Below are 16,090 nucleotides of genomic sequence, written 5' to 3'. Positions count from 1 at the left end.
ACAGGAATAGCGAGAACCAATGAGAGGCTAGCTGGAGGTGTCTGGACGGGCAAATTTAACTCTCATTTCCCACCAGGAAGAGGAAATAACCAAAGGCTCAGCGTGCCGTACCGGAACCAGATTAGGGCCTGAAGCCATCCTGCGGTGTTGCGGCCAGGTCACAAGAAAGCGAGTTGAAGAAAGGAGCTCAGGGGCACTGTAATTCACAAACCTGCAGAGTTATAAATGACAGCTATCGTCCAAAAATAGACTGAAGTAAGGCTGCCAAGAGGACTTGAAAGCGGGGCAGAATTGCAGGAAACCGATTGCAGGAGGTAGACTGGAATTGCATTGAAAGCATAGGAAAAGAGGCAGAACGTCCACAATGATGCACTTGGCCAAAAAGGGCGTATGCGTTTTTTCCTGAATATATTCAGGAAAAAACGCATACGCCCTTTTTGGCCAACCAAGCAAGCTTGCAAAGGAAATCTGCACTACAATGAAGTCTCACTTCCCCCCGGTCAAAAGGGCCATCTGAAAAAAGTGTAAAATCCAGAAAGGCAGGACAGGCCATGGAGAACTGGGAGCCTTGTTATGCTGATGGGCGGGATGTAAATTGCCAACAGCCACTTGGGAGAAGTGTATGGTGTTTCCTGAAACATCTAAAAAACAAAGCAACAGAACCTAGGGCACTTCCACTTATGGTCCTATAGCTTAGGGAAATTAAAATCAAAAAGACACAGCCACCCCAAAGTTTGGAACGGCTCTGTTTACAAGAACCTCGTTTACAGTACAAGTTCAACATCGCAGAAAGTGAAAAATGGATAAAGAACTTGTGGTATTTACTTACAAAGCAATATCACTCAGCAATGAAATCTGTGTCATCAGGCCCTTAGCAGCACAATGAGTGGATTCAGGTATGATGATTCTAACTGAAGTAAGTCACACAGAAAAAGAAACATCATAAGATATCAGTAATACACGGAATGTAAACTTGGCTACACAGGAACTGAATTACAGAACAGAACAGGGTCTCAAATTTAGAAAACCAACTTATGCTTGCTTAAGGGTAAAGGTGAGTTGGGGTGCTGCATAAAACCAGAGATTGAAATGAGCACAGATAAAGTTCCTTAAGTCAAATATGGAATAGACAAGAGCTACTCCTTGCTCAACGAAATGGACTCAACACCGCATATTAAACGCCTAAGAATGTACCTGACTAGTAAGTATCTTAAAACCTATGGATTGCTATGTCTCCGAAAGAGAATCAAGCATGTGTACAGGGGCATGAACGCAGCAGTGATAGGATTGGAGAGGTTCGGTGAGCAAATGAAGACCCTTTGAAGTCATATTGCATGGTACCCATTACACGGGTCTCAACTCTCCAGGTTTAAGGTATTCTTCCTTCAGCTAAAACATGCATGTGGAACCCCGCGTATGATCAACCGTGTGAACGGGAGACGTGTTCAAATATGTCTCAGTTTTCCTCCCCTGGTACTCGGGTGCAACATTCCAGACCCTTTACTAACACTCTCCCGACTTGGAGAGTCAGCGCCTTTAACCTCCTGTTTGGCCCAGTTTGCAATTTCTGCGGAAGATGAACAGGAATAGGGAGAACCAATGAGAGACTAGCTGGAGGTGTCTGGACGGGCAAATTTAACTCTCATTTCCCACCAGGAAGAGGAAATAACCAAAGGCTCAGCATGCCGTGCCGGAACCAGATTAGGGCCTGAAGCCATCCTGCGGTGTCGTGGCCAGCTCAAAAGAAAGCGAGTTGAAGAAAGGAGCTCAGGGTCTCTGTAATTCACAAACCTGCATAGTTATAAATGACAGCTATCGTCCAAAAATAGACTGAAGTAAGGCTGCCAAGAGGACTTGAAAGCGGGGCAGAATTGCAGGAAACCGATTTCAGGAGGTAGACTGGAATTGCATTGAAAGCATAGGAAAAGAGGCAGAACGTCCACAATGATGCACTGTGCCAAAAGGGCGTATGCGTTTTTTCCTGAATATATTCAGGAAAAAACGCATACGCCCTTTTTGGCCAACCAAGCAAGCTTGCAAAGGAAATCTGCACTACAATGAAGTCTCACTTCCCCCCGGTCAAAAGAGCCATCTGAAAAAAGTGTAAAACCCAGAAAGGCAGGACAGGCCATGGAGAACTGGGAGCCTTGTTATGCTGATGGGCGGGTTGTAAATTGCCAACAGACACTCGGGAGATGTGTATGGTGTTTCCTGAAACATCTAAAAAACAAAGCAACAGAGCCTAGGGCACTTCCACTTATGGTCCTATAGCTTAGGGAAATTAATATCAAAAAGACACAGCAACCCCAAAGTTTGGGATGGCTCTTTTTACAGAAATCTCTTCTACGGCACAAGTTAAATATCCCAGAGAGCAAATAATGGATAAAGAAGTTGCGGTACTTATGTACAACAGAATACCACTCAGCAATGAAATCTATGTCACCAGGCCCGTACCAGCATAATGAGTGCATTGAGGCACGATGATTCTAAGTGAAATAAGTCACACAGAAAAAGAAACATCATAAGGTATCACTAATACACGGAATGTGAACTTGGCTACACATGAACTGAATTACAAAACAGAACAGGGTCTCAAGTTTAGAAAACCAACTTATGCCTGCTTAAGGGGGAAGGTGAGTTGGGGTGCTGCATAAAAGCAGAGTTTGAAATTAGCACAAATACCGTTCCATAAGCCAAATATGTAATAGACAAGAGCTACCCCTTGCTCAACGAAATGGATTCAACAATGAGGTATCACCTCACACCTGGTAGAATAGGCATCATTGAAAATCTACAAACAAAAAATGCTGGAAATGGTGTGGAGAAAAGGAACCCTCTTCCACTATTGTTGGGAATATAAATTGATACAGTCATTATGGAGAACAATATGGAATTTCTTAAGAAACTAACAATAGAATTACCATATGATACAGCAATCCCAGTACTGGACATATACCCAGACAAAACCATAAATCAAAATGAGTCATTCACCGCAATGTTCATTGCATCACTATTTACAATATCGAGGTAATGGAAGCAACCTAAATGCCCACAGACAGACGAATGCATAAAGCTGTGGTACATATATAAAATGGAATATTACTAAGCCATGAAAAGGAATGAAATTGGGTCATTTGTAGAGACGTCGATGGATCTAGAGACTGTCATACAGAGTGAAGTAAGTCAGAAAGAGAAAAACAAATCTTGTATATTCATGCATATATGTGGAACCTAGAAAAACTGTACAGATTAACCATTTTGCAAGGCATAAATAGAGCAACAGATGTAGACAACAAACGTATGGACAACAAGGGGGGAAAGCTGTTGGGGGGGTGGTGGTGGGAGGAGTTGAGAGACTGGGATTGGCATGTATACATTTATATGTATAAAATAGATAACCAATAAGAACCTGCTGTATAAAAATATAAAATAAAATTCAAAATTAAAAAGAAGTAAAATTTAAAAAATAAAACAGAAAAAACAATTATTCCCTGCACATGCATGTATTTATATGAATAAATTATTTCCATGCTTATATCTGTAAATACAAAAAAGAGGAATAAAATCTACCTTGAACCAAAAACGAAAAAGAGAAAAAAAACACAGAACCCACCAGTTCCACAGAGGAAAACCGTATCAGGGCACTTGCTCCAGTTGTAAACAATTCTGAAGTTGGTCAGTGGTGGGGAATCGTCTCCCATTCAGCCAGCAGCCCCCACGCAACAAGCGTCCTCATTGCAAAGCTGGGGCACCGTGCCGAGGCATCTGTGAGTAAACGTGAGCTGAGCCCCAGGCCAGTTGCTGCTGAACTATTCCCACCCGTCCCAGGTAAAACACCTGAATATATACAAGGACTTGAAAGCCTAGAGGAAGGGCCATAGAGCCACACGAGTGACAGCATGCCGGCCGACTTGGTGCCTGCAGGCCAGCCAGGATGGTCCTGGCCCTGGGTGCTCTTCTGGAAGATTTCCATTTCCCTGCCTGAGATACCCGTCCTGTCCCTGCCCCCACTGCTTTTTTCCTTCCTCACCTCTGCCCAGGGAGAAATTCCAGCAGCAGGTATGGGTGACACATCCTCTTCTTTAGCAGGTGGCAGCCTGGCAACTGCTGCAGAAAGTCCAGCAGAGCCCCACTCACACTGGGCCACCCACAAAGCCGTGGCCTCTCACTCCCTCCCACCAGCCCAGCCCCGAGACTGCTGACAGGGCAGAGAAAATGGCGTCAGGCATGGCTGCAGGGGCTCTTGCTGCCTGGAGTGGTATTTATATTGATCTCAACCCAGGCACACCTGGGGAGGGCTGGCCGGCACGGTAAGGCTGCCCAGGTCAGCCAATCATCACCCCTCAGGGGCTCACAGTTGCAGAAAATGGAACTTGCTGAACCGGCCAGGTCCAAGGAACAGGTGTGGGCTCCTGAGAGTCAGGATAGACAAGGGGCTGCAGCTTTGGCTTGTTTTCTAATCATTTTATCTGGCCCATGAGTGGGAGACAACTTCAAGAAAACCCTCTCCTAATGAGAGGAACCCAGGAGTCAGGGAGAGGAGGGGTGGGTGGTGGTTGGAGACAGAGGCCTGGTGCCCCGGGTGCAGTGGAAGTCTCTGGAAGACCAGGTGGAGGGAGGCCTCACGGAGTGATGCCCAGGGTCACAGACCTGTCGCAGCTGCTGTTTGTTAGTTCAAGTCCTGCTCTGAGGTGCTCTGTGTCAGCTCTGAGCGACAGGTGAGCTGGGGGTGCTCTGCAATGAGGGCTATGTGCACGGTTCCTGTGTGCCCAGCCCTGCCACGGTACCTGCAAGGGTAGCTCTGTATCCTGGGAGGGGCCTGACCACGAGAGCCCCGTGGGCTGGGGTGGGGGTGGGGTACCTGCCCAGGTGAGCTCCATATTCTGGGATTGGTCTGACCACGAGAGCCCCATGGGCTGCTGGGGACCTGGTAAAGGATGTCAGGACAGTCAGTGAAGCCACCGAGGATATACCTCCAGTTGCTCCTAATTCCTACACCCTGCTGGTCATTCTACCAACCACCAGGACATGGTATTCTGTATTAGTCTTCAATGATGCCTTCTTTTGTATTCCATTAGTCCCAGAGTCACAAGAAATTTTGGCTTGTGAGTGGCAGGACTCAACATACAACTAAAACAATACTTCCGGGCCGTCTGGCCCCAAGGGTGCAAAAATTCCCACACCATCTTTGGGGAAAGCTTAGCTAAAGACCTAAAAGTTCTACCTCTGGAAAAGGAAACCCTCCTTCAATATGCAGACGACATTCTGATCACCAGCCCTACTAAGGAGGCCTCTGAACTACCAAGCCAATAAAGGATAGAAGTTGTCCAAGAAAAAGCTCAAATATCACAGACTGCAGTGACCTGCCTGGGCTTCATTCTCACAGAAGGTCAGAGAAGCCCATCCCAGGAAAGGGAAGAAACCATTTTCAGCCTTACCCCTTTCTAAAACTAGAAGACAGCTTAGGGGTTCCTGGGGAGGCCAGGGTTTGCTGCTTCTGGATCCCTAGCTACAGTCTACTAGCTGGGCCTCTATATGAAACACTGAAAGGAAAAGATGATGATCCTTTTGAATAGAATCCAGAAGTGGCCTTTCAAGAATGGAAAGAGCAGTCAATTCAGACCCTTGCCCTGGAACTCCCTAATTTAGCTAAACTCTTTGACCTTTACATTCCCGGTGAAAGGTGAATCGCCATTGGAGAATTAGTGCAAAAACTGGGACCACTTGAAATGGAACAATGCAAGAATGCCATCCAGGTAGGATAAACTATGGTCACTAAGGGGCTTGGCCCACTGCCACATCTGGCCAAGATACTGGCGGTATCTAAAAACCTGGAAATCAGCAGCCCAAAAGGCCACCTCCCTCCTAAGGGAAAAGGACCCCACGTGGTGATCCTAACCACCAACCATGCCCTGAAGTTGCAGGGTTCGCTCCGTGGGCACACCGACCTCGAGTGAGGAGGCCCTCCAACTCCAACATCCAGAGAGATAACCGGGGGCAACAGGGCACCATGACGACTCGTGTGAACATCACTTGACCTGGAGTTTCTCTCATAAAACAACAAGAGTGTGTCCCAAAAGAGTAGACTACTGCTTGCAGGACTTACTGCACCCAGAGGGGAGCTAATAATCTTGGCGGGGGAACAGTATACCACACTGTCACCATAGAAAAGCCTACAGACACCGTGATGATGGTGGCCAATAAGACCGGCTGGACTCCTGTTTACTTCAAAAGGCTGTTGACTCAGTAGCCATCATGGTCCTTGATCACCACTGACCCTGGACTGTCTGGGAGTTGAGCGGGCAGTGCTCTGACACCTGGTGCTGTTTGTACGTTAATTCAGGGGCTTAACTGAAGAAAGCGCAGACTACTGGTCAGAGCATCTAGGCTGGCAGAGACGGTCAGCCTAAGGTGGCCGAACAAATGTGGGGCGGGGTGAAACCGGCCCCCACAGCGTCTCTGCACATCTCTTTCCTGGACCCTTAAAGGTCATTAGAATCTATAACACTTCCAATGCTGGTGCTCAGGTGGACGAGCAGGGAGGCAGGGGTCCTGGGGACAATCAACGTCACCGGGAGGCTGCTGGGGAGAAGCTCTGACCCTCGCCCCAGGGTATGAGGGCTCCCAACTCAGCACTCAGCAGTTACAGAAGAAGGGTCTGCACCCTCAGCACTCCAAGAATGAGGAACGGGACAAAAGGCAGAGGAGGGGTTTGTCCCCAGCAAAGCCCATTAAAAATCCCTGGGAGATAAAAATAGAATCTGGGCAATAAAGTCAAGTCTAACCTTTTTTATCCTTTGTGCTTTGTCTAATTTCACGTGCTCCTAGGGTCCCGCATGCAGAGGTTCCACACCCAGCACTTCAGACCAGATTTCCTAGTGCAGAATGGCTGGGTCGACACCTCAGCTCTTGGGCCCAGTGCAGACTCCACGATATAGAGCCTGAGCTACAGCCAACCCAGCCCTCGAGAGCTCCGCCGCCTCCCTCCCTCCCACTGACTCTGACAGGATCTCTACACAGCAGCCCAGCCCACAGCCCACGGGGTAGTGCATGCTCTCACCTCTCCATTCTCTGATCAAAATATAAAGTTTCCTTTGCTTGTGAACCAAACTCAGTCTCGATCTCTTGGCCCCAATGACACTGGGCAGGGGGACACTTGTTGGGGTCCACTCTGGAGGATCAGTAACAGAAATTGAGACTATTGTAACCTCAATGAACAGATGTGTGAGCCAAACTGTAGTTAACATAGAACAGTGTATAAGGCTCGGGTAAAATAAGATGTTTTTAACACTTCCATTTGATATTTCCATCACTTTTTATAAGCAAGTTCAGTGAAAAGGTTTGTCTTATTTGTCAGGTCAATATTAGAGAAACGAAGTGATTTCTTTCCAAGGATGTACAGCTAATAATCTTGGTTAAACCTTCAATCTTGTTTTAAATGCTTTTCCATTGAAAATGATACCTCTCTTTCAGCTCCCCCATTTCTGAGAAGTATAAAATCTTATAATTTATTATTACCAAAGGGGAAAGGTGGGAGGAGGGATAAATTAACAGTTTGGAATGAACACATACACACTGCTATGTATAAAATAGATCATCAACAAGGAACTACTGTATAGCACAGGGAACTACACTCAACATTTTGCAATAACCTATAAGGGGAAATAATCTGAAAAAGAATAGATATTTTTATTGACATCATCTATCAATGACAGTTAAAGTGTAGCCTAAGGGAAGCTGGTGGTGAGTGCTTCTGACCCTGAAGACTTCAATCATCTAAAGTTTGGACTCTGCCTACTTCCCAAGGCCCTTAATGAACATATGTGTAGCCGTAGCTTAAAAACTTCCCCAGTTTGGGTTTCGGGGAGACACTGATTTTGAAAAAGCCCTGGTGTTCTCCTTACATGAATGGGACTCTTCCTACTGCTAAAACATGTCTGTCACACCCAGAGGATGGTATACCATCTGATCGGGAAGAGTTTGGAAAAGGCATCTCATCTCCTCATCTCCTGGTGCTCGGGTTCACCCCTCCAGCGTCTTTACTAACAGTCTCCCCACTTGGAGATGTCAGCACTGTCAACATCCTGTTGCGTACAGTTTGGAATTTGTCCAGAGGATGAAGCGGAAGGATGAGGAACAATGAGAGACAAGTCCTAGGTGTTCAGACAGGCACATGTCACTCTAATTTCCAATCAGGAAGACGAATTGACCAAAGGCTAGGGTTGCCCATGGAAACAGTATAGGGCTTGAGGAAATCCCGCTGCTTTGTGGCCAGTTCCCATAAACACGAGTTGAACAATGGAACTCAGGGGCAGTAAAATTCACAAAACTGCAGAGTTGAAAATATCCATCACTGAAAAATGTCTTGAGGAAAGTCAGAGAAAAGGACTTGTAAGCAAGGGAGAATGGCAGGAAAGGGATTTGAGGAGGTAGAAAGGACTCGCCATTAAGCACAAGAAAAGGAGCTGAACATTGCCAACATTGCAGTTGGCCAAAAAGGGTGTATGCGTTCTTTTCTGTATATATTCAAGAAAAGGGCATACACTTTTTTAGCCAACCAAACAGGTGGGCACTGGAAGTCAATACTACAAAAGATATCACTTCGCATCAGTCAGAAGAGCCATCCTCATAAAGCGTAAACAACAGAAATGCAGGACAGGGCAACGAGAAGAGGGAGCCCTGTGAGACTTATAGTGGAAATGTATATTGCCAACGGCCATTCTGGAGAAGTGTATTGTGTTTACTAAAGCATCTAAAAAATGAGCTACAGAGCATAGGGCACTTGCACTCATGGGCGTATATCTTGGGAAAAACAAAAATCGAGAGGACACAGGCACCCCAATGTTTACCCCCTCTCTGTTTAAAAGATCCTCGACTAGGATATAACTTAAATGTCTCTGGAGGGAAAAAATGGATAGAGATGTGGTACTTAGGTAGAGTGGAATATTATTCAGCCTGGAAATCAATGAAATATGGCCAGTTGTAACGACTCCGGAGGAGTTACGTATGATCATTCTAAGTGACAGAATTCAAAAAGAAAAAGACACATATCATAAGATATCACTTAAAGGTGGAATCCAAAATGGCTACACATGAAATAAATTACAAAACAAAAACATAGTCAAATATGTAGAAAACACGCATAAGGCTGCTAAACGGGAAAGGTGGGGAGGGGTGAGGCATCATCCAGGAGGTTGAAATTAGCAAAGATACCATTCCAAATACCAAACTGATAATCAACAAGGCCTACACGGTAGCTAAAAGAACTGCACTCAGCACACTCAAGTCACCGGAAAAGAATATATACGACTGGTAAGAATCTGAAAAAGAATTTATTGATGTCTCTCTGTACGTGAATCAAGTGGATGTACAGCAGCAAGAAACAGAGCTTTGAAAATCAGCTGTAACCAATATAGTAATAAATTGAAAAAAATAAATGACAGAGAGACAGAGAAAACCTCTTACAACTTTTCCTCAGGGACGGTGATGCAACATGGATTGAACACATCTAGACCCACAGCAGGATGAGACATAAGGCTGGAAACTGTTTGCACTAAGAGAAATGTGAGGTTGGGTGAGGAAATGCACACCCTTTAAAGTAATACTACCTGGTACCCATTCAATGGGTCCCAAATCTGCAGGTTCAAGGGATCTTCCTACAGCTAAAACATGCATGGAAAACCCAGAGGACTGTACACCATGTGATCGGGAGATGTGTCTAAAATGCACCTCATTTATCCTCTCCTGGTGCTCCTGTTCACCATTCCAGCCACGCTACTTAGAATCTCCCCACTTGGAGAATCAGCACATTTAAACTTCTGTTTCACACATTTTGCAAATTGTGAGGAGGATGAACGGGAAGAGGGGGAACCAATGAGAGAAGAGTTGTAGGGGTTTGGACGGGCACATATCACTCTAATTTCCCATTAAGAATAAGAATTAAAGAAAGGCTCAGCCTGCCTCGCCGGAGCCAAAAGAGGGCCTGAAGCAATCCTGCGGGTTTGAGGCCAGCTCACAAAAGAGCAACTTAAAAAATGGAGCTCAGGGTCACTGCAATTCACAAACCTGCAGAGTTATAAATGAAAACTAACGTCCAAAAATATGTTGAGGTAAGGCAAAGAAGAGGATCTGAATGCAAGACAGAATTGCAAGAAACAGATTTCAAGAGATAGATTGGACTCGTCTTTAACGCACATGAAAAGCGGCAGAATTTCGACAATGATGCAGTTGGCCCAAAAGGGCGTATGCGTTTTTTCCTGATTATATCCAGGAAAAAACGCATACGCACTTTATGGGCAACGAAGCAAGCAAGCAATGCAAATGTGCACAACAAAGAAGTCTCACTTCCCACCGGTCAAAAGGGCCATCCTAAAAAATTGTAAAAACCAGAAATGCAGGACAGGCCATGGAGAACAGGGAGCCTTTATACGCTGATGGGCAGTGTGTGAACTGCCGAGAGCCACTCTGGAGAAGTGTATGGTGGTTCCTAAATCATCTAAAAAACAGAGCTACAGAGCATAGGACACTTCCAATCATGGGAGTATATCTAGGGAAGTCTAAAAATCAACAAGACACAAGCACACCACAGTTTAGGGCTACTCTGTTTACAAGAACCTCAACTTCAGTACACCTTAAATATCCCAGGAAAGAGAACAATGGATAAAGAAGATGTGGTACTTATGTACAATGGAATATCTCTTCACCATGAAATCAATGTAATAAGGCTAGTAGAAGGATAAAGAGTGGATTTAGGTCCGATAATACTACTTGAAATAAGTCAAACAGAAAAAGAAACATATCATAAGATATCACTTATAGAGGGAGGGTAAATATGGCTGCACAAGAAATGAATTACAGAACAGAACAGTGTCTCACATTTAGAAAACACACTTATGTCAGCTTAAGGGGAAAGGAGAGGTGGGGTGATGCATAAAACCAGAGTTTGAAATTAGCACAGATACCGTTCAATAAACCAAATAGGTATTAGACAAGATCTACACCTTGCTCAATGAACAGGCCTCAACACACCCTATACACCGCAGAGAAATATATCTGAGGAATAAGAATCTTAAAACCCATGTATTGATATATCTCCATAAGGGAATCAAGTGTGTGCAGAGCGGCACAAACACAGCAGTGAAAAGGAGCTAAACCCCATTATAGAAATAAATTTTAAAAACAAAACGCTGAAACAATGAAAGAGAGAAAAATTCTTACAAAATTCGCTCAGGGGCTGTGATGCAACCTGGATTGACCACATATAAACCCACAGCTGGATAAGACATAAGGCTGGACACTTGGGGCTGAGAGGATTGGTGAGCTTTGGTGAGCAACTGCCAAAAGTTTAATGCAATACTTCATGCTACTCAGTCCAAGGGTCCCAACACTCCAGGTTGAAGGGAATCTTCCTACAGCTAAACCATGCTTGGGAAACCCAGCGACTGGTATACCATATGATCGGGAAAGGTTTCTAAAACGCACCTCATTTTTCCTCTCCTGGGGCTCCGGATCGACATTCCAGCCACTTTACTAACAACATCCCCACATGGAGTCAATGCCTTTAAGTTCTGGTATCGCACAGTCTGCAGTTAGTGCAGAGGATGAATGGGAATAGGGGGAACCAGTGAGAAACTAGCTGTAGCGGTTTCAATGGGCACATGTCACTCTAATATCACATCAGTAAGAAGAATTAACCAAAGGCACAGCAGGTGCCCCAGAAGAAAAATAGGGCTTCAAGGAATCCTGTGGTTATGGGGCAATACCACAAAAATAAGAGCTAAAAAATGGAGCTAAGGGCCACTGCAATTCAAAAACCTGCAGAGTTATAAAGGCCAACTATTTTTAAAAAATATATTGAGGTAAGGCTATGAAGAGGCATTGAAAGCAAGGCAGAATTGCAGGAAACCGATTTCAGGAGGTAGACTGGAATTGCATTGAAAGCATATGAAGAGAGTCAGAAACTCGACAATGATGCACTTGGCCAAAAAGGGCGTATGTGTTTTTTCCTGAATATATTCAGGAAAAAACGCATACGCACTTTTTGGTCAACCAAGCAAGCTTGCAAAGGAAATCTGCACTACAATGAAGTCTCATTTCCACCTGGTCAAAAGGGCCATCTGAAAAAAGTGTAAAATCCATAAAGGCACGACAGGCCATGGAGAACTGGGAGCCTTCTTATGCTGATGGGCGGGATGTAAATTGCCAACAGCCACTCTGGAGAAGTGTATGGTGTTTCCTGAAACATCTAAAAAACAAAGCAACAGAACCTAGGGCACTTCCACTTATGGTCCTATAGCTTAGGGAAATTAAAATCAAAAAGACACAGCCACCCCAAAGTTTGGGACGGCTCTGTTTACAAGAACCTCGTTTACAGTACAAGTTCAATATCGCAGAAAGTGAAAAATGGATAAAGAACTTGTGGTACTTACGTACAATGCAATATCACTCAGCAATGAAATCTATGTCATCAGGCCCGTAGCAGCATAATGAGTGGATTCAGGTATGATGATTCGAACTGAAATAAGTCACACAGAAAAGAAACATCATAAGGTATCACTAATACACAGAATGTGAACTTGGCTACACATGAACTGAATTACAAAACAGAACAGTGTCTCAAGTTTAGAAAACCAACTTATGCTTGCTTAAGGGGAAGGTGAGTTGGGGTGCTGCATAAAACCAGAGATTGAAATGAGCACAGATAAAGTTCCTTAAGCCAAATATGGAATAGACAAGAGCTACTCCTTGCTCAACGAAATGGACTCAACACCGCATATTAAACGCCTAAGAATGTACCTGACTAGTAAGTATCTTAAAACCTATGGATTGCTATGTCTCCGAAAGAGAATCAAGCATGTGTACAGGGGCATAAACGCAGCAGTGATAGGACTGGAGAGGTTCGTGAGCAAATGAAGACCCTTTGAAGTCATATTGCATGGTACCCATTCCACGGGTTTCAACTACCCAGGTTTAAGGTATTCTTCCTTCAGCTAAAACATGCATGTGGAACCTAGAGTATGATCAACCATGTGATCGGGAGACGTGTTCAAATATGTCTCAGTTTTCGGACCCTGGTACTCGGGTGCAACATTCCAGACGCTTACTAACACTCTCCCCACTTGGAGAGTCAGTCCCTTTAACCTCCTGTTTGGCCCAGTTTGCAATTTCTGGGGAAGATGAACAGGAATAGCGAGAATCAATGAGAGACTACCTGGAGGTGTCTGGATGGGCAAATTTAACTCTCATTTCCCACCAGGAAGAGGAATTAACCAAAGGCTCAGCGTGCCGTGCCAGAACCAGATTAGGGCCTGAAGACATCCTGCGGTGTTGCGGCCAGGTCACAAGAAAGCGAGTTGAAGAAAGGAGCTCAGGGACACTGTAATTCACAAACCTGCAGAGTTATAAATGACAGCTATCGTCCAAAAATAGACTGAAGTAAGGCTGCCAAGAGGACTTGAAAGCGGGGCAGAATTGCAGGAAACCGATTTCAGGAGGTAGACTGGAATTGCATTGAAAGCATAGGAAAAGAGGCAGAACGTCCACAATGATGCACTTGGCCAAAAAGGGCGTATGCGTTTTTTCCTGAATATATTCAGGAAAAAACGCATACGCCCTTTTTGGGCAACCAAGCAAACTTGCAAAGGAAATCTGCACTACAATGAAGTCTCACTTCTCCCCGGTTAAAAGGGGCATCTGAAAAAAGTGTAAAATCCAGAAAGGCAGGACAGGCCATGGAGAACTGGGAGCCTTGTTATGCTGATGGGCGGGATGTAAATTGCCAACAGACACTCAGGAGAAGTGTATGGTGTTTCCTGAAACATCTAAGAAACAAAGCAACAGAGCCTAGGGCACTTCCACTTATGGTCCTATAGCTTAGGGAAACTAAAATCAAAAAGACACAGCCACCCCAAAGTTTGGGACGCCTCCGTTTACAAGAACCTCGTTTACCGTACAAGTTCAATATCACAGAAAGTGAAAAATGGATAAAGAACTTGTGGTACTTACGTACAATGCAGTATCACTCAGCAATGAAATCTATGTCATCAGGCCCGTAGCAGCATAATGAGTGGATTCAGGTACGATGATTCTAACTGAAATAAGTCACACAGAAAAAGAAACATCATAAGATATCAGTAATACACGGAATGTAAACTTGGCTACACAGGAACTGCATTCCAAAACAGAACAGGGTCTCAAATTTAGAAAACCAACTTATGCTTGCTTAAGGGGAAAGGTGAGTTGGGGTGCTGCATAAAACCAGAGATTGAAATGAGCACAGATAAAGTTCCTTAAGCCAAATATGGAATAGACAAGAGCTACTCCTTGCTCAACGAAATGGACTCAACACCCCATATTAAACGCCAAAGAATGTACCTGACTAGTAAGTATCTTAAAACCTATGGATTGCTATGTCTCCGAAAGAGAATCAAGCATGTGTACAGGGGCATAAACGCAGCAGTGATAGGATTGGAGAGGTTCGGTGAGCAAATGAAGACCCCTTGAAGTCATATTGCATGGTACCCATTACACGGGTCTCAACTCTCCAGGTTTAAGGTATTCTTCCTTCAGCTAAAACATGCATGTGGAACCCAGAGTATGATCAACCGTGTGAACGGGAGACGTGTTCAAATATGTCTCAGTTTTCCTCCCCTGGTACTCGGGTGCAACATTCCAGACGCTTTACTAACACTCTCCCCACTTGGAGAGTCAGCACCTTTAACCTCCTGTTTGACCCCGTTTGCAATTTCTGCGGAAGATGAACAGGAATAGGGAGAACCAATGAGAGACTAGCTAGAGGTGTCTGGACGGGCAAATTTAACTCTCATTTCCCACCAGAAAGAGGAAATAACCAAAGGCTCAGCATGCCGTGCCGGAACCAGATTAGGGCCTGAAGCCATCCAGCGGTGTTGCAGCCAGCTCACAAGAAAACGAGTTGAAGAAAGTAGCTCAGGGGCACTGTAACTCACAAACATGCAGAGTTATAAATGACAGCTATCGTCCAAAAATAGACTGAAGTAAGGCTGCCAAGAGGACTTGAAAGCGGGGCAGAATTGCAGGAAACCGATTTCAGGAGGTAGACTGGAATTGCATTGAAAGCATAGGAAAAGAGGCAGAACGTCCACAATGATGCACTTGGCCAAAAAGGGCGTATGCGTTTTTTCCTGAATATATTCAGGAAAAAACGCATACGTCCTTTTTGGCCAACCAAGCAAGCTTGCAAAGGAAATCTGCACTACAATGAAGTCTCACTTCCCCCCGGTCAAAAGGGCCATCTGAAAAAAGTGTAAAATCCAGAAAGGCAGGACAGGCCATGGAGAACTGGGAGCCTTGTTATGCTGATGGGCGGGATGTAAATTGCCAACAGACACTCGGGAGAAGTGTATGGTGTTTCCTGAAACATCGAAAAAACAAAGCAACAGAGCCTAGGGCACTTCCACTTATGGTCCTATAGCTTAGGGAAATTAAAATCAAAAAGACACAGCCACCTCAAAGTTTGGGACGGCTCTGTTTACAAGAACCTCGTTTACAGTACAAGTTCAACATCGCAGAAAGTGAAAAATGGATAAAGAAGTTGTGGTATTTACTTACAAAGCAATATCACTCAGCAATGAAATCTATGTCATCAGGCCCTTAGCAGCACAATGAGTGGATTCAGGTATGATGATTCTAAATGAAATAAGTCACACAGAAAAAGAAACATCATAAGATATCAGTAATACACGGAATGTAAACTTGGCTACACAGGAACTGAATTACAGAACAGAACAGGGTCTCAAATTTAGAAAACCAACTTATGCTTGCTTAAGGGTAAAGGCGAGGTGGGGTGCTGCATAAAACCAGAGATTGAAATGAGCACAGATAAAGTTCCTTAAGTCAAATATGGAATAGACAAGAGCTACTCCTTGCTCAACGAAATGGACTCAACACCGCATATTAAACGCCTAAGAATGTACCTGACTAGTAAGTATCGTAAAACCTATGGATTGCTATGTCTCCAAAAGAGAATCAAGCATGTGTACAGGGGCATAAACGCAGCAGTGATAGGATTGGAGAGGTTCGGTGAGCAAATGAAGACCCTTTAAAGTCATAT

General features: G+C 44.6%; 1 long non-coding RNA gene across 50 annotated transcripts in view; it reads right to left on the bottom strand.

Annotated features, from left to right (window-relative positions):
• Positions 1-16,090, bottom strand: part of LOC307181137 — a 3,028,377-nt gene that overhangs the window by 1,569,861 nt on the left and 1,442,426 nt on the right. For all 50 annotated transcript variants that reach the window (XR_013825945.1, XR_013825946.1, XR_013825971.1 and 47 more), the window contains one exon: positions 15,589-15,666. This is a non-coding gene — a long non-coding RNA (uncharacterized lncRNA). The remainder of the gene's footprint in view (positions 1-15,588; positions 15,667-16,090) is intronic.

Source organism: Stenella coeruleoalba (genome assembly GCF_951394435.1).
Source record: "Stenella coeruleoalba genome assembly, contig: scaffold_39, whole genome shotgun sequence".
Lineage (NCBI taxonomy): Eukaryota > Metazoa > Chordata > Mammalia > Artiodactyla > Delphinidae > Stenella > Stenella coeruleoalba.
This window is presented reverse-complemented; position numbering and strand designations above follow the sequence as displayed.